This window comes from Furipterus horrens, unplaced genomic scaffold (assembly GCF_987537825.1).
Source record: "Furipterus horrens unplaced genomic scaffold, mFurHor1.1.pri manual_scaffold_6, whole genome shotgun sequence".
NCBI classification, from domain to species: domain Eukaryota; kingdom Metazoa; phylum Chordata; class Mammalia; order Chiroptera; family Furipteridae; genus Furipterus; species Furipterus horrens.
In genome coordinates, this window is record NW_028327176.1 from 102,966,712 (window position 1) to 102,991,899 (window position 25,188).

Sequence of the window (25,188 nt, forward strand, 5' to 3'; positions counted from 1 at the left end):
TCTTGCCTTTCTGACTAAAATGATTTACACCAATGGTAAAGAACCACTTGATGTAATGTTTTTTTTTATTTAATAGAATTTGATTGATATAGATCTTTATCTTATTTAGCCATTATTGCCCTTAGTTGCAGAATTGGAACCTATCAACTGAGTTTTCCTTCTTAGTTTATCTAGTTTTATGACTAATAAACAAAACTAGAGGATTTCCAAATAGTGACTCTTCTATTAAATATAAATACCTAAACTTCTTTATAAGTATTGTAGCATTTGCCAATTTATCAGTTAAGATGCTTTTGACTGAAAGGCAAAGAATACCAAACTAAAAATGACTCAGGAATTTGGTATTTATTACTATCTCACATAAAAATACTGAGGTAGACAGTTCTGGGGTTGATTTGTAGACCCCGGATCTCCCTATCTTCAAAAAGTTGTGATATCTCTCCACTGTTACAGAATAGATGCAGCAGTTTTCAAGCATTACGTCTTCACTCAGAGCAGGTACAAAATCAATAAGGGAAGGTAGGGCTTCCATTTGTTCCCCTTACTTTTCTCCTTTTACCCCAAAGAATAGTTTTCTAGAGGGCTCTAGCATAATTCCCTCCATGTGTCATTGACCAGCTCTAGTTCACATGATCATCCTTAGATAGAAAGAAATGAGGGGATACATATCTGGTGTTTTCATCCTCTTTCCTAGTTGTATTTGGCCAGTGGGAGAAGACAGAGAAAGATGGCTTTTGGGTATGTTACCATCAATGACAGCTGTAGTAAAGAAATAACTGTTGTAAGAAGGAGATTCAGGAGAGTTGCAAAGAAGAGGTACCTTTTTATGAACCTCTTGCCAACTTGTTTCAGGACCTTAGCTAAAAAAATTGAAGAAATGGGTATTTTCTTAACTAATAAATATGCAAAGCATAACATATAGCTTTTGTTGTACTATTTTATGTAACTATTGTACTATTTTATTTTATGTAACTAGTTAGAGAAAATTTCTAAAGCAACCTAAATGCATGACTTCAATTTTTTATAATATTTATTATTATAATTTTATATGAGTGAAAAAATGATTTATTTGGGGGTTGTTGAAAATAGGACTATTTTATTTCTCATTTGTTTGCTACATGCTATAATTTATCTGGTACTCAAAATTCTACCAAATTACAACTTGTTCTACATAGTTTTTAGAAGCCCGTAAGCCATTGTTAAGGAATTTACATATCACTGATTTCATTCAAATTTAAATAGAATGAATCACAATATTACATAAGCATGCCTTTTTTCCCTCTTATCTCATTCTAAGTTGAAGCAAATAGTACATAGCTTTTTCAGCCATTAGTATACTGAATCCAAGAAGAGATCAGTTAAGTGGGAAAACATATTAGTCAATCCATCTGCAAGTGCTAACCTAAGACAGTGCTTAACTACAAAGTTCTGTTACATTTACTTGCAATAGTATCTACTTTACGGTAGAAAGAGATGTAAAATAAAGGGGAAAGTGACACATAAAAAAAAAAGAATTATGAAAAGAAGCTCTAGTTTATAAAGTGTTATATCTGTCAACTGGAACACAGCACTCTGCAGTGAAGCTGCTGTCAGACAGGTATTACCAGATTATAGGATGAGGGCAAAGTTTAAAGCCAGAGACTAAAGGGAATGCAACCTTCTCCCTAATTGCCGTCGCAGGAGCTGGACTGGTTGTTCTTGAGAAAAACATGTCCACGAAAAAACAGCCCTAGCAAACCTCCGTCCCAACAGCAGCTGGGAGGCAGCAGGGCTTTATTCCTAGAAGACCACAAAAAGCTACTGATTCTTATGGAAAATGCCGAGAAGCATGCTAATTCAACTCATCAGGCTTAAATTTTAAGTATTTTTTCCTCTGAGCAGCAGGAACAGATGAAGTCCCAAGAAATAAAGATCTCATTTCCATGGAAATCATCTCCCAAGCACAAGAGAGAAAAAAATAAAGAAAATGTATGAGGTAGACTTGGGATTGCTGTAAAAGACAACAGGTGTCAGTTTTCCACCAGGACTTAACTACTCCTCGAGGTATATTTAAATGACTTTCTAATAATCAACACAGCTTATCTTCCTTTTGAAGTAAAATGGGATTTTAGTAGCCAAGTGCAATATAAGCAGTTCTGAAAAACAAAGTTTAGTTATAAAACTGCCATAAATGCAAGACTGCTCTATACCTAAGGTTAACACATTACAATATGCAGGACACTGAGTAAGAACAAAGGTATGTAGTTCCCAGTAGCTGGGTTGACATTCTAAATAGTGATATGACAGACACATATTTCTGATCAAATAATAAACACTTAATACAGCTTCACAGGGCTTCAATCTATAGTACATCAGAAGCACTGTGGAGCTTCCAAATACACTCAATAGGACCCTGTCCCCAGAGCTATTGATTCATTAGGTCTAAACTCAGCTCCAGGCAACTGCATATTGAAAATACTGCAATGTGATCTAGTGGGCACCAAAGTTTGCAAAAATCTGAAATACTCACTGATTTAACAAAGAGATGCCAGAAGTATTTACATTCCAATCTCAAATATTAGATTGATACAAAAATTTGATATCAAACAGTAGGCACTCATGAGCTCTTTTAATTTATCTGCTTATTTCTCCATCTCTTCCAACCCCACCAGCCCCATTAATTCATGAGCTCTGCGAAGACAAAGTTCATCTTTGTACTCCAAAAAATAAATTCAGTTGCTGGTCATGCTAAGCATTATGCCAATGTTTGTTGAACAAATAAAGAATGATTCCTGAATGCATTGAATTCCCATATATTTTTATTATTTTCAAGGAAATTATTCAAATGTGAATTTGAGGTAAGAAGTATTCAATGCCTAGTTTTTATTTAAAAAGTCAGAAAGGCCACAAAGATGGAAGCCTTAAGATAAAAATAACAATGCTTTAACTTTTTAAGATCACAGATTTGGGGACATCTTAATGAAGGTTTCCTACAGAGGATATTTCCAGAATAGGAAGAACCTGATGAAACTGTCCACAAGGGTACATATGTTCAATATATTCAAGTATATTCTGTTAATGTGGAGCATTTGTAGCTTATTAAAGTGGGTAAATTCACCTGTGTTTTGTTAAAGTAATGAGCATCAGCTTTGCTTCATATAATCCGAAAGTTATGTAAGCATAGCTTTGGAGGCTTCCTAAAAGCTTCTGGGCCTGTTTTTCCCCTCCCCCAATGCCACCCCACTGATAACTATGCACTCTAGAGACTTTTTAAGCTCTTTCAAAGAGTTTGCCAGGGTATATAGTAACTTGAATATTTGTGTGAGGGTAAACAAATTATACCTATACAGTAGTCCCTCTCTCTATCACGGTTCACTTATCATGGCCTCACTATATAGTGGGATTTTAAAAAAATATTATATTTAATTATTTATAACAGATATTTCGCTATGTCGCAGGATTTTGCGGTACTGTATATGTATGTTGTTAAAGTTACATAGGTTTAAGAGTGTAGAATAAATGGAAGGTTCCTACTTCTCGAGGAGGTCTAGAACATAATATCTGAGATAAGTAAGGGAATACTGTATACACCTGTTACATTTGTCTTCTTGAGAATCTAGTGAATGCTATGGGCTCTCTGAAGGGGACAAATGAACTTACAAGAAAAACCTGCAGTTTAATTCCAGAGAGTTCACAGAAATCCTGAAGTCCATCCACACATCTTCTAAGGATCCTTAAACCTAGGATGAGAAACCACAAAGATGAGTAATTGAATAAAAGTCCGCAGCCTATCTATGCTGAAGGCTAAACTAAACACAGATATTTTAGATATATATATATATACACAGCTCACCATCATTTCTAAATCACCTCTGTCAACTTATCCACCACAAAATGCTTAGTTAATTTCCATGGTTAAAACTTCAGGCTGTCTCATTCATTCCTTCTGACTTCTTTCCTTCCCACATGGAAAAGCTTGACACCTGATCCACCATGTTGCCAAATCCATATGCACTTAATACTAATATCTCTAACATGACTGTTGGAAGACTCAGTCACAGTGTTAACTAATCACAGCGACCGATCTTAGAGATGAATTACAGCCAGCAACATACACATTTGCTCAGCACTGGTAGACAACTCTAGGTTATTCATTGCATAGAAAAATTGAGGGAAAAAGCCTTGAGGATTATATTTTCTTCCATCTCCAGTTCATCTCCAATATTTATAGTGATGTGATTGAAAACAGTTTACCCGCTTAACATTAGCAACGCGAACGTGAAGGGTTCAGTGGTGCCTCGGATTTTCCACATGTCCTCTTTTTCAGCCAGTAATCTTCGCAGCCAAGCGGTTAGCGGACTGCATTGTGCAGAGTCACAGGAGAGCTGCGCATCCCGTGCGGCAGAAATCAGGCACTGAGGAAGCAGATACCGCCATTTAACCTCAGTGTGAGTCCATTAAGCTCTTTCGGTTTATGAGGTTCATTCCTGCAGTGACTAAAAAATGGAATATTCTTTTTTTAGGGAGATAACAGACTTCTTCAAGTTCCCAGGGCAACATTTATAGCAATGGAACAGTAATTTTACAAAATAGAACTTTAATGGTTCCAAAAGCTCCACACATGGGAAAAACTTGTCTACATTTTCTCCTTGTGGTCTAAAATGCAACCCAATATCAGTGAAAACCTCTAGATAAATACCAATGTCTGTAAACATGATTAAAAGTTAAGGATAATTTACAGATTGCTTTATGAGACAGTTAAGTGTAATTAGCAGTCACTAACTTCATCATTATATATATTAACGTCACACACACAGATTCTTAAATATTTATGAATACTATTAGTTTATTTACGAGTATATTTTTATTTCACACATTTAATAGAGAATAGGAAACAGCTTTTAATTTTAAATGTTTGTTGATTCATTTTGTTTTAAAATGAACTCATTTTTTATATGCAAGAGCTTCATTTTTTGATGACTTCATAGCACCCCATAATATGGGCATTCCATAATATATTTAACTACTATTTTCCAAATGATGGACAATTAGATTATTTTCAGTGTTTGGCTGCTACAAAAGTATTACATGAAATTATCCCTGAACGTGTACTTTTACGCAGAGGTGCAGACATGTCCATTAGATAAATTCCTAGATATGAAATTGTTAGGTCAAAAGTCATGTGATTTTAATTTTGATTTTAGGAGCTATTTCAAATGTGTCCTTGAGACAGGATACAGCAATTTATACTTATTTTGGTGTTTGCCAGTATGTCAGGTAAAAATATAAAATTTTGACAGAACTTTAATTAACCTTTCTCTCGTTAAGTTAGCTAGAGTACCTTTAGCTTTATATATACCTATCTTTTTATTGATTTGGGGAGTTTTTATATATTAAAGAAACTGGTTCTTTGCTCTCAGCTATGTTGTAGTTTTTCTGCTTTACAATTTTTATTTTGACTGGGTTTATGTTTTGTTGTTTTTCTTTTTTTAACCAGGCAGAGTTCATTGTTTCTGTATTTAAATACAAATTATTTTCTTATGTGACCTCTGGGTTTTTGGTCTTGCTTAGGAAGATATTTAAACTGAATGAATATTAAAACCAAACCCAAAAATAAAAGTCCTCTCCAGTATGTTCTTCTGAAAGGTGAAGATGTCTTTATATCTAGATAGTGTCTTTATAACAAAGTATTTAATTTACTTTAATCATTAGTATTTGATGAGTTCCCCCCATAGAGGTGGTGGAGCTTGATAAAAACAAATTATAACTTTTTAATATAGTTCTTCATAAAACAAAGTGAATTCAAATTAAAATTTTACAGTGGAACAATAGATTCATTGTCCCAGGCCCACTGACAAATGTCACATTCAAGTCCCATTTTTGATGGGAAATCTTTGGAGGTATTTTGATCCAGAATGGGGGGAAATTGGGACAACTGTAAAAGAATAACAATTTAAAAAAGCAATAAATAAATAAATGCAGCCATCAAGAGAAGAGGAAGAAAAAGAAGAAGAAGGAGGAGGAGGAGGAGAAAAAGAAGAACTACAGGTAAGAGTTTAGGTTTTGCATCTAAATCCTCAGAAATGAATATTATTTCTTGACTTTTCATAGCATACCCTTCCTCTAATCACCAATTGAATGATAAAAGTACATTCAAATATCTGAATTAACTTATTCAACAAAGTTTTACTGAACAGCTACAATGGACTAGGGTTTTTCTAGGCACTTGGAATACAGAAGTTAATAAAAAGACCAAGATTCCTATCCTCATGGAATAGAAATAAGAGTACTAATGAAAATTTCTATTCATTTATCAGAGCTATGAAGATCACTTCTATGAAGAAAAATGATGATAAGACAATTGTATTTTCAAGTAATTAAGAAAGAATTTCTCTTCTCAAAAGAGAATCTTTTATATTCCTAAAATTCCCCATAGATTTTTTTAGAGGCCATATCTCTGATGAATCTGAGACAGTAACCATAGATTTTAAGTATCTAACAGATATTAAAAAGAGTATTTTTAGATCTTTCCTAACTCAAGATTTTGAGAACTGTTCAGAACTTGAAACTCAGTAATCAGCATTTTACTCTTGTTTTTAAAATATTAAATCAACTTGCATGTAAAATAGCAATAAGAAATACATCTGTGGTACTATACTCAGCACAGTGCTAGACACACAGATAGACACTCCATCTATACATAGAGATCACTCAGTTGAGCACAGGAAATAAAGCCATATTTCCAATTCCATCTCAAGACAGAATTCTTTGATCAAGTGACCCACACACATCTCTAGAGAAAAGCTTCTTACAGCCCTGTTTAGGCCCTGGTGTGGATTTGCAAATTAACTGAAAAGACCATTAGAAAACATTTCTGTTTAAAGTGCTAAATGGGCTGCAACTTTCAAAACTAACTGGCCTGCCAAATTGTGATTTAAAGTGAAATTGGCATGAGCAGACATTTCCACATCAGCCTGTAGCACATCTGGTCCAGACCAAACAAACAGAAGATTTATTCTGTCAGGGAGATCATTTAGCATTCCTTTTCATGCTTCAGAAGGAGCCTGTACCTGTCACTCACCAAAGCGCTCGGCTTTTGGTGGCTAGGCTCTGTTGCTCTCCCTGACTAGCCTTGATCTAACACTTCTAAGGAAGCTCATGTGCACTGCTCCACCTGGGAGCCCAGTACCCATGCCAAGTTCATTTCCATAGTCTTATAGAAACCTCCTGGAGGATTTCAAACATCTGCTCATAAGTAAAGAAACATTGTCTTGAGCTCTAACAATAATATAAAGGGCAACTGAACCTGCTTTTGCAAATAAAGGAGAGCTGATAAATGATCTTATTTCACAGGACCGGGGGCAAGTTTCTTTGTATCTTCCTGAATTTGAATCTTTAAAATGAATATTGTCAATCATGGGAAAAATTGAATGTATCCAGAGTTTTATCATTAACTTAAGTGGTATATAGTCAGAACTAAAATTTTTAAAAAAGGGTTAAAAAACAAAACTGCGTCATTTTGCTGAAACTAAATGAACACCTTTATGAAACTGCATCATTATTCCTCTCTCTTGTTCTGCTTCTTTCTCTGTCTCTCACTGGGTGTAGCCTCAGAGCCAAGTATAAATAACACCGTGAGGCACAGAGCAGCTTTTTTTTCTTTCTTTTTTTTTTTTTTTCTGGAATGTTAATATGCTCTTGGTAGAGTCAGCAACCCCAGGAGAATCACTTTCTGGCTTGGTTCTTTCCCAGCTCTACAGTACTGTGAATACTCATAAGGAATAGATGTACCACCATTGAAATTTCCTTATGATATTTCTCCCTGTGAATACAAAAGATTTGGTTTAGTATAAACAAAAACCGGAAAGGGAATAGGCAGATACTTTTGTTTGTGGATGCACACATTCTTTCTAATTTCTAGCTAAAATTTACCCATGCGTCTTCTTTTGAGAAATAACTGGATTAAGTAAAATGTCCTAGTTGTAACATAATTCTTATAAATTCTTTGCGGTTCTTTTGTACTTGAGGAACTTGTTTAAGTCATAAACATGATTACTTTGACATGTGAATCTAGGTGAACACAGGGAAAGTTTATCACATAAACATAGAAAAGATTTGCCCTACTTAAAATATAACAAAAACAAATATATATTTTTTAATCTGAAAAAAAAGTACATTCTTTGTGCAAATATTTTTATCCTGTTGGTTTGTTATAGTACTAAGACAGTATAAATAGTGAATTACATCCATCCTTGTTTCATCTACACTGTCCCTCCTATTGAGTTATTAAAAAACATGATACCACAAGTAATGCATTGTTAATAGCTTGGTCTATGGAACTCAGAAAATGCTCTTCTCAAATTTAAAGAGAACAATCTTAAATAGGTTACAATCTATGTACTGCATTTGCCAATAAAAAATGTATATCTGTATCAAAATACAGCTTATTCTGAAGAAAACAACAAAATCAGTCTTCTATAACAACAGAGCTAGTTTTAACAAATCTTGAAATATATTCTGATATGAAATACTGGTAATTTCTTAGTATATCTGAACATTTCATCTACTTGGAAATTTTCAAGTAGGGAAAAAATTAGGTAATGAATATTATGATATACAGTACCTAAATAATTCATTTATAGTTAGATTTATTTGTATTCTTATTTAAACATATGAAAATAGCATTAAAAGTAGCATGTTTGTATACTTTCATGACAATAATTTAGAGTAATATCATATAGAGGACAAAGGTTTTTATCTTCTATAGTGAATCTGGAGAACTTTAAAATAAGAGATAACACTTTTGATTAAGAACTATTATCATAAGTAATAATCACCTAAAGGCACCCTACTTATGAATAACAGAAATTCTAATTACAGTTTTTATTCTTTTAAAGGCTGCATTTAGAGTCAAAATAGTGAAGTTCTAAGTATACAAGAAGTGACTTTGTTTTAACAGGGACATTGCACTGGTTAATAGGTTAGTAGGTTAAAGAGGGGAAAAAAGTAAATCTATTTATAAAATGTAGAAATTAAATTTATGTAAAAATCATGGACAACTCATAAACTATATCTCAGTGAGATTATTCAATGTCATTGGAATGTTGGGATTATCTAACCAGGTATAACTAATTAATCATATCAAGAACTAAGAAACAAAGAACCAAGAAAAGTAACCAGTGTTGATAATCAAAATAACAGGTGATGTATATAGAAAAATAGAAACAAAATATGGTCAGGAAACATGATAAGAAATGATACTTAAAAATAAATTCAATTTTATTAAACGGGAATTCTCAGAATTGGGTTATGTGGGAACTTTTAAGAACATTCCTGTAGATTTGTTTTGTTATTTTGGGTTTAGGTTTCTAAATAATATATTTTATTTGCATCCAGTTATCTATAAAGCTATTTTTTATCAGAGCAATTTACTCTATGGCAATGTAAATCATTTTATCATGATTTTTTTAAATGGTCAGTGCAATGCAACTGAATAATTGATTTATTATTCTCAGTTTTCTAATAAATCTGCTCCTGCAATTCAAAATCATATATATTTTTTTCAAAATGACTAAAAACTTGTTTAGGATAAAGTTTAAAAAATTACTGGGAGTTCCATTGTCTAACAAGACCACACCAAAGTTTGTTCAATGTGTGGGAGTTTAGGACTATAGAAAGTTACTTTTTTTTTATTAAGATATAATTGACATAAAATATTGTGTAAGCTTAAGGTTTAAAGTGTTGATTTAATACATTAATATATTGCAATATGAGTACCATCATAGTGCTAGCTAACATCTTTATTACATCATATAATTATGATTTTGTGTGTGTTTGTGTGTGTGTGTGTGCGTGTTTGCGCGTGTGTGGTGGAAAAATTTACAAGCATTCTGGGCCACTTGGCTGGCACTTCCGGGTTGCTTTTTCTTTCTTTCTTTCTTTCTTTCTTTCTTTCTTTCTTTCTTTCTTTCTTTCTTTCTTTCTTTCTTTCTTTCTTTCTTTTTTAAAATTCTTGTTTATTCTATTACAGTTGTCCCAGTTTTTCCCCCTTTGTCCTCCTCCATCCAGCCCAGCCCCTGCTCCCTCAGTCCATTTCATACCATTGTCCATGTCCATGGGTCATTCATACATGTTTTTTGCCTAATCCCAGCCCCTTCTTTAACCATTTCCCCCCTCCTTGCTTTCCTCTGGCTTCTGTCAGTCTGTTCCCTGTTTCCATGACTCTGGTTCTGTTTTGCTCATTAGTTTATTTTGTTCATTAGATCCTTCTTGTAAGTTAGATAATACAGTACTTGTCTTTCACTGATGGGTTTATTTCACTTAGCATAAGAGTCTCCAGTTCCATCCATGCTGTTGCAAAGTATAGGGATTCTTTCTTCTTTTTTTATATTCCACAGTATTTCATTGTGTAAATGTGCCACAGTTCTTTAATCCATTCATCTACCAGTGGGCACTTAGGTTGTTTCCAACACTTGGCTATTGTAAATAGTGCTGCTATGAACATAAGAGTGAATAAATTCTTTTGAATTGGTGACTCGGGATTCTTCGGGTATATTCCTAACAGTGGAATCACTGGATCAAAAGGCAGTTCCATTTTTAATTTTTTGAGAAAATTCCATACTGCTTTCCACAGTGGCTGCACCAGTCTGCATTCCCACCAACAGTGCACTAGGGTTCCCTTTTCTCTGCAACCTTGCTAGCACTTGTTGTTTGTTGATTTGTTAATGATGGCCATTCTAACAGGTGCGAGGTAATATCTCATTGTGGTTTCAATTTGCATCTTTCTGATAGCTAGTGGTGTTGAGCATTTTTTTATATTTTATGGGTCAACTGTATGTCTTCCTTGCAGAAGTGTCTATTCAGGTTCTTTGCCCATTTTTTAGTTGGATTGTTTGTCTTCCTGGGTGTTAGATTGAGAAAGAAAATGTTCCATCAATAGCTCTGCACACAAGTTTTCTTTTGAGAATGTTCTGCTTATAGAGTCATGTACTAGATGCTTTGGCATATCCAAAAATCTGAAGAGAGTATAAATTAACAATTCAATTACAAGTGCCTGACCAAATGATACTTTTGTCATATAACAAATTCCAAAAATCTAAAACAAATTGAAATTTAATAAAATATAATGTCATTACATTGTTTAATAAAATGTAATATTGTTTGTTTATTAAAAGCCAAATATAGGAGAAAATAAATAAATGTAGATAAACTTCATTGAGAATGAATTCTCGGAATGGGGTACTTTGAAATTTTTAAGTGTGTCCTTGTAGATTTCTTGTATTGTTTTAGGTTTAGGGCTCTAAATTTTTAACACATTCCATTTTCATCTAATTATCACACAGTTGATCCTCATTTTTTTACAGATCACATATTTAGAAATTTGCCTACTTGCTAAAATAAATTTGTAACCCCCAAATCAATTAATACTTGCAGCCATTTTAAGGTCATTTATGAACAAGAACACACTGGTAAAAATTTTGAATCTTCCAACTCACACATTCCCAATGTACCTTTCTGTTTTAGCTCTCATACTATAAACTAGTGTACTGTTTATTATGTATTTAATGCCATGTGTTTTGCACATTTGTGCTATTTGTTAGAGATTTTACTATTTAAAATTGTCCTCAACCATAATAGTGAATAGTTGTCTAGTGTTCCTAAGCAAAAGAAGCTGTGATGTGTGTGCCTCATGAAGAAAATAAGTATATTAGATCAGCTTCATTCAGACATGAGTTACAGTTCTTTTGACCATATTTGATGTTAATAAACCAATAATATATATTTAAATAAACTGTCTAAACAAAAACACATATAACATACTTATCAGTTAACAAAAATGTGACCAGAGGAAACTAACCACATATTTCCCCTAGGAGCAATGGTTCAGTATTTCCTAATTCCATGTTTATGGTGACTTCACAGAACATAATTACAGAGAATTGATTGATTGATTGTGTGTGTGTGTGTGTGTGTGTGTGTGTGTGTGTGTGTGTGTGTGTAGGGTTTTCTTTTAAAATAAAACAAAATCCAGAAATGATCAAAATTAAGAACCTTTCAAAATGTCTACCAACTGAGAAAATATTGTAGAGGAAAGGCAAAAATAACATTGGGTTTAATATTTTTTAGCCATTGAAATTTCCATGAGGAATTTTAGCACATGCAGTTAATTTGCATGAGAGGCAGCTGGAGCATATTGGCTCTTTCAAAGCCACTATGATTTATCAGCTCAATAATGCATGAGCTTAGGCAAAGTTGTACAACTGTCTATATTTTTAACAAGGTGATGGAGTAAGGAATTTGTTAAAGCAGCCATTCCAGACCCAAGTGACTAAAAGGAGGTTAGATCAGTTACACAAACTGGTATACAATTCTACAATCCTATTTTATTTTTGGTCTCACATATTTTTCCCTGAAAATAAGATTTTGTTTGGACAATGTATAAGACTGACAAACAGCCTGAGTCATAGAAGACACATATTCCTATATGCTATTACCACAATACAGGGAACATCAATTAAAATCTCCACTAAAATGACCTCTGGAATTAGATACATCTTGCATAAACAGAGTCTGAGGCAGAATAAACTATTTCTTTGTCTCTTCAATGAAATGTAATGATGTTTATTTATTAAGTCCTAAATTTTGCTTGGTAAAAAAATGCCCTATAGGAATTTTTTTTTGAGTCAACGTTATGTCTCTTGTTGAGGTTTGAGGAGAATGTAGTCAGACACTATTAAGAAGTGATTGTTATAGTAGAGTTATGGGTTACAAAATTATTTGAAGATTCCAAGTTTTTGAAGCTAAGTGACTAGAAGAATAACTGCATTTGTTTTAGAGCTGATGCAAAAGTTTAAATTTAGCCATTAGAACTCATTTTAGGCATTTACATCTACAAAATACCAAGTACCTGTCTTATTCTATACATTTCCACACTCTTTTCTCTGATAATATATAGAAAAAAAATTAGAGGTGTATCTCATGAGAAACATTTGTACCTAGTCAGCCTCCCTGCCAGAATGTCTTGGACTGGCATGGTGAAGCCCAGAATTGGTCCCATAGCCACATACAAAGGTGTGCTAATATGGGACCAAGAGATACAGTAAGCTTCCTACTCTAAAAGGCCACTGATGTGTAAGAATAAATTAAGCATCAAGTTATAAAGTTACTTTGTTTCATTTTGGTTAATCTTACATACGTTGAATACCAAGTCAGGTGACTGCAGAAAAAACAGAAATTGTTTACTACGCAGCACCCATAAGACTAACCGGAGAAAAGTTCCTCAACATTTGGATTGGGGGAGCAGCCATACTGTCAGAGTTTAGGACTTTAGAGTTGGTAGGGTATACTAACTATTACCTTTTATGAACCCCTCATTTTATAGAGGGGAAAGTTGAAAACCTGAGTTGTACATTTGATTAGTGCAGAGATGAAATTAGGAACCAAGTCCTCTAAGTAAAACATTCTCAAAGTTGTATAACCTCTTTAAGATATCAACCACTCTTTAGACCGGCAGTTCTCAAAACTCTCTGTGCATCAGAATCACCTGGAGACTTATTAAAACACAGATTGCTCCTTGGCCAGTTTGTTCAGCTGGTTAGAGTGTCATCCTGATACACCAGGGTTGCAGGTTCAATTCCCAATCAGGACACATACAAGAGTCAACCAAAGAATCAACCAAGGGATGCATAAATAAGTGAAACAAAATCTCTCTCTCTCTCTCTCTCTCTCTCTCTCTCTCTCTCTCTCTTTCTTTCTCTCTCTCTCTCATCTCTCTGTCTCTCTCTTTCCCTCTTCCTCTCCCTCTCTTTTCCCTAAAAAAGTCAATCAAACAATCAATCAATTAATTTTTTTTTAAAAAACACAGATTGCTGGCTCTACCCCCATACTTTCTCATTCCGTAAGTCTGGGATGGGACCAGAGAATTTATATTTTGACAAGCTCCCTGGTGATGTTGATGTTGCTGCTTTGGGGACCAGACTTGAAGAACCACTTCTCTAGACTTCTCATCTAATACTTATTCTTACTCCAACAGATTTCCTCTCAGAGAAAAATGGACCCTTCCCTGAATGCCCACATACAGTGCTCAAAAACAAACAAACAAACAAACAAAACAAAACAAAATAAAAAACCCACCACATTCTATCTGAGATATTATAATAGTAAGGACTTATAATCACATTACTAGAGCACTTTTGTCTACTCAAAAACCAAACTGTACTTTACTAGACATATATATGGCTATTCCAAAATGATTGTGAAGATCATCTTCTCCCCATTCCAAAGGGAAAACTTCTTGAACTTCAAATAAACTACATTGTTAGGATTTGTCTGGGTGTAAAGAAGGTTGTCATCATTTAGTTGCCCTTTTCCCCAAAATGTTAAAATAATATCATAACAATTATACAGTGGTAATATTTATTATCCAAAGTCTAGGTATGGTATTTTGCAGACACATATACACAGCAATGTTATCAAGAGATAATAGAGATGAGGGAGTAAATAGGGACAACTGAGCTCCATTGGAACAGAACTTCTCAATACAAAAAGCAATTATTGTGTAACCATTATGTACAAAGCACTGACTATGGTGAAGGGGGAGATGCTGACCTATCCATAACTGACATCTTAAGAATACTAAATTGAATATTATTTAATATTATGTATATTTTATATCTGTATATGTAACAGTGTGTATGTATACACACACATTACATTGGTCAAATTTTACCAAGTTTCTCAGAACAAGCATTGAAAGACTTTTTGACTAATACATCATTTCTAGACAGAAACAACAGTGGCAAATTGGGCATCCTGTAGAGTAATCATGATGAATTTTAACTGAAGACATCATATAATACAAAGGAGGACCAGTATCTCTGAGTAAAAGGCAACAAAAATATATCAGAAACTATTACAGACTTTAATTATATACTATTTCAAACATTCTAGAAGTTTGTTATCTACTTGAATATCTATTTCATCAGAAACTTGATATTTGGTCACTAATACTTTGAACTATACCATTGTCTATTTACATATCCCAAATTTCAGAAGCTCAAATCCAAACATTAGTTCTTACATTTTATTTTTAAATATACCTATGGAATCATATAAAAAGTATACAGAAATGATTTTTAGTCAGCTCTTTAACAATTTCAAATACAAGGATCCAATAGAGTAAAGTGACAAGAAAGAATATCACATCATATGTTCACTTAGTGGAAATGCACTATGAATGCAAAGGTATCTCCTGACATATATACATGAATCTCTTGATAGTACTATAGAAACAGACATAATTTCTCCTTGAGGTTGGAATCTGCCAGGGCCTTCTCTGCCTGTCATATGGAAGAACTGTGATGTTGAATATATTTGCAAAAGCAAGAAAGAAATTCAGCATATACAGGGGGGGAAAAGTGGGAGCCAACTGTCAAAAGGAAAAATGTGCCTTACCCACCAGTCACAAAAGGACCTATCAGTGTAACAAAACAGTATCGTCTATGAATGACAACAGTTTTAAATGTAAGATACAATGAAACTTTATACAAGGTACTGCAAGGGATTCTCTGTGTGCTAAAAAACAAACAAATAACAAACAAAAAACACGCATATTGAAAAGAAGAAAGGGGCTATCCTGAGGATACTTGCTTTTCCCAACTGGGGTCATGATGAGAAGTTTAACATTCACGTCTCCAGAAATAAATCTCTAATCTGCATATCTATGCTGTCTTCTCTCCTGAATCTTTAAATGGCTTCCTGATTTCCACTGGAATTTCCAGCCAACCTCAAGCTCAAAACAAAATTGTCCTTCCCTTAGCTAAACTGCCCATGACTTTAATTGTTACTGATGCTATAAGTATATATAGGCCTGAGTCACCTAGTTTGAAACACAGTGGCATATGTATAACTACCATCTCTTACCACATATTATTATACTCTTCAAATATCAGTATTCCCTGCTCACTGTGGAATACTATCTGAATTCCTTAAACATGGCATTCAGAGTCTCTTACAACATTCTAACACCAACATACTTTTTTAAAAAAAATTTTTTTTTCCTTCCATTATTTTGTAGAAAGTGTGTCCTGGCCAAAAAAAAAAAAAAAAAAAAAATTTTTTTTAACTGTCTCCTTAAACTCTATGACATCCCCTCCCCTTATTTATGGCATAATTCCTTACCTAGAGTATTTCTCTTCACTCTTCTCTGGGGCTTTCTTTGTGCAATAAGATAAAACACTGCAGATAAATGAAATAAAGATGAAAAATGCCTAATGGTTTTAGTCATGGAAAGCTCATTGATGGTCAGTCCCATTTCAGTAGGATTTCAGTGGGAAGAGCTGGGTGGCAGGGTTGAGGAGTGAGCAGAAGACTGGAAACTGAAGCTCACCGGTTCAGTTCAAGAACATCATGATGAACAGAAGAGAGGAAGAGTGAATAAAAGGTAGAGTATAGATTAAAAAACAATATTTTTTCTTTTTAAGAGAAAACAATTGAGCATATTTCAAAACTGATTCCAAAGATACAATAAAAAACAAAGGTACAGGGATGAAGTTACAAATTGACCAAATGCCTGAAAATGTGGGAATGGATTTGAGCTAGAAAAGTGGTGAGAGAGGGACGTCAGTCTCAGGACAATGTGCCTTTTCCATTATTTCAGGATATAAGGAAAATTATATATATAACATTACCAGGGACTGAGATGGGAGAGATGTTATATAAGGGTACATACTTGCAACTAGTAGACACACAAGTCCTGGAGACCTAATACACAGTACAATGACTGTAGACAATAAAACTGTATTATATGTATCAGAGTAGATATTAGTTCAGAGAAGGAAAACTCTGACTCCAAAAAACCTCCGCTGCCTTGCGGCATACCTCTTCAGGGGAAAGGCTAAGGGAGTAAACCCCGACAGAAAATCCGGAGCCGGAGTCCCTAAGGCGGTTTGACGTTGTAGTCAACACCGGCAACTCCTGCGGCGCACCTGAAGCCAAGCTGTATTGACTCCGTCTTTCCCTTGGATCCTTCAGCTGCGAAGAGAGGGGGGGTCTGCTGCATGGGCAACAGCAGACCCTCCATATTACCCTGCCCAGGCTCTGTAGCTTCAGCTTCACTGGAGAGGACACTCCAGCGTCATCGCAAGATGTCGATTCAACACGGGAGGAGACAGATGCCGTGTCACTCCCGAGTCGGACTGCACAGCCATTCTCGGCGGTGCAGATAGACTCTTAAGAAGCTACACCATCGTCTCTCGAGACGGACGGCTGCCGACAAAGATATTAGTTGCTCCCATCACCAGAAGAAATTACAATTATGTGATGTGATGGAGGTGTTAGCTAATTCAACAATGGCAATCATATTATAGTATAATATAACAAATCAATAGCTCGTACACCTTAAGCTTACACAGTGTTATATTTCAAATATAACTCAATATAAATAAATAAATGCTGGATGTAGAAGAAGTTAAGAAACTTCTTCACCTGGCTGTTTCCAGGTTTCTTTGTTTTTTGTTGTTTTCAGTGGTGGTAGTTTTGTTTGTTTAGTAACACTGAGTGAGAGGTATTCAGATAGATCCTTTCTGGAGAACATAGAAGATTTCAAAATATAACTATGGAGAATTAGTAAGATGGTCCTCACAAGAATATACAGAAAACTTCTCAGGTTGTATCAAGAGCCGAATTGGTGTTGGACACCAGTAGTCAGAAAAATTAGCACTTCGGATATAGAAGCTGGAGGGGTAGTCAGTGGGACCCATCTGGAATTGAACTTCTAGAGTGCTAAAAGGAAAAAGAAGTTGAGAAATTTGGTGAGACGATTAGAAACAATGGATCCTATGCCTTTAAATAAATAAGTACTGCAGAAAGATGACTGAACAAACAAGTTGAGATATCAACCACATAAAATACCAGGTCTGATAAGATTAAATAATTAAGGCAGCTGGAAATGTATGAAGTGGAGTCAGAGAATGAAAGTCTATATTATATTTTTAGAAATAAAAGAATTCCAAGTTCTAAAAAGGTCCAGTCACTGAGTTATGATTGCCAAATCCTGTTCTCTGTTTTTTCACAAGGACTCAATATTTGATTGTTCTTAGGTCTCTGAAACCTTTCTTCTTCTAGACATGGATCCCTCATAGAATAAGAGAAGTAAATGTTGTCTACTTTTGGACCCTAACAAAAACCCGGGTGCCTCCTTGAAAATCTGAGCAGGAGCTTCTTTTTTCCACAAAGCATGGACCTAAAAGTCAAGAGAAGAGGTCTGTTATTGGTTTTTAGTCTTGCACCCAGACCATTATTTTTCATCTTATGTTTCAAAATCTATCCTCCCGAGGCTCCTATTATTTATTCTACCACACTAAGGCCTCACTTGATGTCCGTTAAGTGAAACAACATGTAACAAAACCAATTTTATTATGGGCTAATTAATATAAACAAGAGTTAAGTTTGCTATGGCATGTTTCTGTCTCAAAAACATTACCAGACTTCTAAATAAAGACCCAGAACCCTTCTAATATTAAACATTTAAATAAATGTGAGCTACACATACATTTAAGAAACAAGAATAAAAGCAACTTAGATCATTCATTTTCAACTTGCTTACTCCATTCTGAGTTGCTGGTGGCCAGAGCACAGGCTGTCAGCTCAGGGTGTCAGGGAGGAATCACCCTGGACAGACCTACCCTTCCCTACAGGGTGCACTCACACTCACACTGGGACAATTTAGACACACCAGTTCATCTAACATGCACATCTTTGAGACATGGGAATAACACCCAGAGAAAATCCACACAGAGAATGGCCCTAGCTGGGAACAGATATTTTTTCTCATCAATGTTACAATAAAATTATTTTGGATGAAACAGAATTATTTGAGGACCTGCTATACAGCACCTTTGTCTCCTCACTCTGGTCACCCTTCTCCCCAATATCATTGACAACTCTGGTGTCTAGTTTCTTCTGCATTAACATATAAAATCTGAACTACATTCTGAGAGTGTTCAGTATCTACGGGGTGCTTCTTCCTGTGTATGAGACCCTCACTTACTTGAGCCTTCCATTCCCACCAGAACACCACCAAATCTGGCTGGTCAAAGAAAGCTGAGTTCATAAAATTTATTGTAGCATGGAAAAACACTAGCTTAGTCAAATCCTAATAGCATCTTAAAAGAGGAAAGAAATCGAGGGGTTTTTGTAAGATTTGGGGGTCGGGGCTCAAGTGATTTAAGTAGCCTTTCAAGAGGCCACTAGTTAGAACTGCACAAAATTTGTGTCATATTAGTTTTCTATTGACGGTCACAACAGGGCAAAGGTCTTGAGGCAAATTTTGATAAGCTGACTTTTGTCCTGATGAATAAGCTCTTAGTCCAGGTAAGAAATTTATTGTCCTCTTTCTCAGATACTTATTTTCCCAGATAAGCACAATGTTTGCCTGGATAAATTGGTGTACAAGAATATCCTGAAGCAAAGAGTGAAATTATGTATTGGCTTGCAGTCTAATCTTCCTGGTAAGAATTTTTAAGTGCAAACAGTCAGAGTATGTTTACACAGATGGTCTCAGTTTTCAGAGTTGACCAAAAGGAGAAAAGATTCTGCTTGAATAATTTTCTCAGGACAAAATCACTCCTCATGAAGAATTAGAAATTGTAATATCAGATATAACCTATTATTTTATTATTGACCATAAAGTAAATGGTTTCCATTACTTTGTTATTTGATCTCACAACCAAAGTCAGTTCTCTAGAAATAGAAGGAAAACAAACTTGATATATTTCTTCTCTATGGCCCAAGACTCAGCTTTTAGTTATTTTGCAAACAAACCTCTCCGCTATGGAAGAAAAGCATTTCCAAAGTTATGTTCTCATAAGAGGTCTTCCTGTCCATCTCAGCTCCCTGGCTACTCACGCTCTACAGCATTAATAGAAGAAGAGTCCTCAGCAAACCTGCAGTTCCTCCTTCCTTCTTTTGATTCAATTTCTTTGAAACCTGGCATGAATCAATTCTCTAACCATCCCCTTCCCTGGAGCCATTTCTTAGTCTTTTTCTCTTTCTTTTTCAATTGGTAGGAGATATTTGCCCCCTCCCTTGCGGTCAATAGCTATATTTCCAAAAACGTTTCATCCTTTGACTTTCAGAATGAAAATGTTAAATTTTCCACAGAGGACATGCTCTGAAGGGAAGTTTTGCTCACACCCTAGAATGAATGTCAGTTAATATTTAGATACAATTAATTAATGGTAAACCCTAAGGCAAACTTTGCTGTTAGGAAAATCAGACCATGTTGCTGATTAAATGAAGGGCTGCTTCCCTGACCAAGTCAGCAGATGTTCTATTATCAGCAAAGATTATCTATTATCATCACATGCTTGTGGATGAGAATATAGGTTAAATAAGAATATTTAAAACGTATGGCTGAAACAGCATCAGACTTCCTTACACTAAGTTGCCAAAGTTTCTTGAATTTATCTACATACAGTTCATCCCTCCTACCACATCCTAGATTTCAGTTCATGATGTCATAAAAAGTTTCAAGATTTCTAAAAAGTGCTTTGGGTCACAGTAAGTTCTTCTCAGACCTTCACTACATAAGTGCTTTGAAATTTTTATTGCTGCATTCATTGAGAATTTGTCAAAGATAGTCACACTTACGTTTTTACCTCAATAAGTAAAGGAGATTGGATAATGTTGAAACTAATGCTCGAAGGTTTTATCTTGACATTGTAAATATCATAAAAATATGTGCAAGATTGAATATACTTTCTACAAGGTAGTAAGCCCTGGAATTTACTTAGTCCAAAAATGTTTGTTTGTTTCTTCTTTGTTTTGGAGTAAATCCCTGAAGTGGGTTTATCTCCTAATAGATTTATTTAATAAATATTTAACAAATACCTATTGTGTTCTAGCTACTCTGCAGGATTAAAAAATAAATTCAAAAGGGACCTGCTGGTAGGGAAATAAAGTATGTTGGAATGGGTATACTTCTTCCCCCTCCAGGTGTGATGGAGGCCCACATATGGCCTCACATTTTACTCATGTCCAGCCTGAAAGGATAAACTGGGCATGCATAGCCATCCCCTTTGTTGCCCCTTTATGTTGGGGCCCAGCTCTCTCCCTTGCTGGAAGTTCACTCTCGTGTTGTTTGCCTTTCCTACGGTGCCTTCTACTGTGTAAGTAACTGCCTAATTTTGGAGTTCAATATTAGGAACCTCAAAGGGCCTACTGCCCATTTGAGCATTATCAAAATAAATATGGCATTTCATATCCCATTCTTATTGTTTTATCTCAATTGGTTCATAACCCAGGGTGGAAGAAGATAACTAGTCAATTGATCAACACCTAAACTTTAATAAAGTGGAAAAAATAACTGTGATAAAGGATTAGAGTTCAAAGCATTTAAGAGAAATATAGAAAGGAAGGTAAATATTTCTAATTGGGGCACAAGCAGTTGCAGCAAGAGAAAATCTAGGAAGATTTCTTTAGGTTATAAACTGAAAGATGACAGGGGTGTTGTCTGTTTGGGCTCAAATTCTTTTTGCAGCACACAGCCATGAAGTATGAATTAATAGAAAAGAGAGACTTCAATGGGCAGGATTATGAATGGGGGATAAATAGGAAGAGAGAGATGAGAACCTTTAGGGAGAGGAGGAAAAACTGATATATGTTCAGGGATGAGAAATACATATTTTTCCTATAAGCTGAATAGAACAAAATTTGCTAAAATAAATGCATCTTTTTAATGCAGAAAATGTAGTTACCTTGTTATACTATTATTTCCTTATAGTAGCCTGGGACATCTCTATTATTTACATATTATCTAAAATAGTTTTGATTAAGAATAAGTCTACATGCATGTTGTAGAATAAGAAGCAAGTCAAAGATTTATTTTCTCTGATATTTTATGATGTATTCTGAATTTGGAAGAAATCCCTAAACAGCATTGCTGGCACTTAACCCATTGTTTTAATGAACTATACACTTCCAGTCTATAATGACTATACTGATATAACCACTAAGAGTTACAAGATTAGAAATAAGTTGTATGCCAAATTGATAGCTGGATTTATTAAAGATATTGGGAAATATTAAATTAGCATTTTTTACAGTTGTATTTTTCTCATCTGTCTTTATTTAAATATGAAGTGGCCACCTCTCCTACCCCAATTCCTCATTTTACAGTCAGCAAAACACTAAGCATAGGAACTTCTGTCCACTGAGAAACCTAGGGAGTTAGAGCACAGTGTGACAGTCCCTGAAATAACAAGAATTGTAAGCAAAAAGCCTCTGAAATAATGATCAACAAAATTTTATTTATTTGTTGCCCCTTTTAAAACACAAGAGTGGGTTTTTTTGTTTTGTTTTGTTTTGTTTTGTTAGAATAAGAAATGAACTCTCCAAAGAACAAAGGAACAAGAGACTCCAGATATATTTTAAGCCTAGGGAAAGTTAGAAGCTAGAAGAAAATATGAGTGGCAGGACACATACAGTCGACCTTTAAAGGTTTGATTTCTGTTTTAAGTTCTGCAAATGCCCCCGGCTTTCCCCCACATAAAATAAAAAAAAAAATCTGACTTATGTTCAAATGTGGCCTTCGCCCTTCACCCTAACACCAAACACCATGAGGAAAAAAATTAGCAATGGGAAGGCGACATGTGTATAAAGATATGAATATCCATCCCACTGCACCAGCTGAATCAAAGACAAAGCGCTGAAATTGGAGCTTGGTGGAGAATCATGATATAGTGGGATGATTCTTAAGCATGGGGGTCAGACTCAGACAGTGCCTTTCTGCAAAGCTGATGAAGCTGCCACCCCTACCTCCTCCTTCTTCCATCCTTTATGAAGTGCCTACCAGCACCTTACATTTGACCCTGGATGTGAGTCCCTGTAAGACAAAATTACTTTGTGATATTTGTTTCATCTGAAGTTGGGGTCCTCAGATCTGGCTACATCCACACTAGCATGACTAAGCAATGCAGAATGGAAGACATTACCTGGCAAATTGGGGGGTGGCAGTCCATGAGACAAACTTACTTTAATCTAAAGTATTTAGATAATGAAGGAAAAAAATGACCTTATTAGTAGCTGAGAAGTATGGATAATTGATTTAATTATCTATTTTATTTTGGGATGGACTAAGTTTGGTTTAGTTCATCACCATCAAGGAAGACCATTAAGAGGGTGGTCAGATCAATTTCTGCCATTTTCAATACTATGTTTCTGCTAATGGTCATTACAGTGAGAACAATTCTAAAACATAGGAATTAGCTTGGATTCTCATTCTCCATTTGAAATCCTGATGTAGAGAATTTAAAAACATGAATAGACATTTCTCCAAAGAGGACACAGAGATGGCCAAAAGACATATAAAAAGATGCTCAATGTCACTAATCATCAGAAAAATACAAATTAAAACAACATTGAGCTATTACCTCACACCTGTCAGAATGCGATCATCAATAAATCAACAAATAACAAGTGCTGGAGAGAATGTGAAGAAAGGAAAGCCCTGTACACTGTTGGTGGGAATGTAGATTGGTGCAGCCACTGTGGAAAGCAGTATGGAGATACTTCAAAAAATTAAAAATGGAACTGCCTTTTGACCTAGCAATCCCACTTCTGGGAATATATCCAAAGAAATTCAAAACACTATTTTGAAAGAACATAAGCACCCCTATGTTTATTACAGTATTCTTTACAATCACCAAGATACAAAAGCAGCCCAAGTGTCCATCAGTAGGTAAGTGAATAAAACAACTATGGGACATTTACACAATGGAATACGTCTTGACAAAAAAAAAAGAAAGAAAAGAAAAATTTACCCTTTGCAACAGCATGGGTGGACCTGGAGAGAATATTATGCTAAATAAAATAAGACAGTCAAAGAAAGACAAATACCATATGATCTCACTTATATGTGGAATCTAATGAACAAATTGAACTAACAAGCAAAAGAGAGAAAAGAGACTCACAGAGAGCAGGATGACAGCTAAAGGGGTGGGGGTTAGGGGGTAGAGGGATTGAGCAAAAAAGAAAAAAAGAAAAAGGACTGGTGGACATGGACAACAGTGTGGTGATTGTGGGGGTAGCAGTATATAAGGGGGCTAAATGGTAATGGTGAAAATACAATAAAATATGTTTTAAAAAAACCCTACTGTGATCGTACGGCAAATGGAAGTCCTGCTGCCCCCTAGGAAAAATTCCAGAGGAAAAGGTTTGGTGGTAAAGGAGTCTTTATTCAAAAGCAATCATGTAATCATAAAGTCACAGCTTTAATCTTTTAAACCTATCAATTAAGGCTAAACTCTAACACTTGGGTTCCCCTATCATTCCCCTGTCAGTTTCTGTAGGGTTAGTTTACAAATGAAAACAACATAATACACAAAAGCTACATAATTCTGGAAGAATGGCAGGCTTCTGCCTCAGAGCCTGTTCCCTCTAGATCACTCAAAGAATAAACCTGCCACCCTCTGCCAGGCCAGCCTGATTCTAGACTGTGCCCAGAGTTCCTTCCCATACAAAATACCACTGGGAAATGCAAGCAGCTGCAGCATGATCATCCAGGCATCCTTGAGGAAGAAGAGCCTGAGAACTTGAACCAGAACCAGAGCCAGAGCCAGAGCCAGAACCAGAGCCTGAGCCTGAGAGAGAGAGAGCCAGATCAGGAACCATAACCACCCTTGAGCCAAAGAGCCAGCCCTCTTTTTATTTCCATTGGCTCTGGAGGCATTCAGCTTCTCAGCCAATCCCATCCTAGACTGCTTACATTGCCTCGGCAAACTCCTCCTATGGCCCCTCCTACTTTTCCCTGGTTTTCTTAATCAGATCTCTCTGAATCACTACAGAATTGTAAAAGTCACACTGTCCTGTGAGTTTGTATATTTAATAAATACAATTATTTCCGAATCAGTGAAAAATAAACAATACTAATAGAAAAAATGGTAAAAGTCTGAATAGGTAATGCAAAAATCAAGTAATACAAATGGCCAATAAATATGTTTTAAACTCAGTAGTAAAATGTTAAAAGTGAAATTAAAATGAGATATAGTAGCACACTTATAAAATTAGCAACCATGAAAGATAAAGGAAAAAGAAATAAAAAGAATACCAAGTCTTCTTGAACTTCTACACATAGCCGTGCAGAGTGAAAACACCTGCAACATTTCTAGAAGGCAATTTAGCAAGCTACAGCTGATGTTCTTTGTCCCGTCA

The 25,188-nt window shown here is 35.2% G+C and overlaps 1 long non-coding RNA gene across 1 annotated transcript in view; it reads right to left on the minus strand.

Moving 5' to 3' along the window:
- Window positions 1-3,482: 3,482 nt before the first annotated feature.
- The window catches only part of LOC150007142 (uncharacterized), a 50,473-nt gene continuing 28,767 nt past the window's right edge, over window positions 3,483-25,188 (minus strand). The window contains exons 3-4 of the long non-coding RNA XR_016511787.1: window positions 4,234-4,475; window positions 3,483-3,719 (exon numbers count right to left, since the gene is read on the minus strand). This is a non-coding gene — a long non-coding RNA (uncharacterized LOC150007142). The remainder of the gene's footprint in view (window positions 3,720-4,233; window positions 4,476-25,188) is intronic.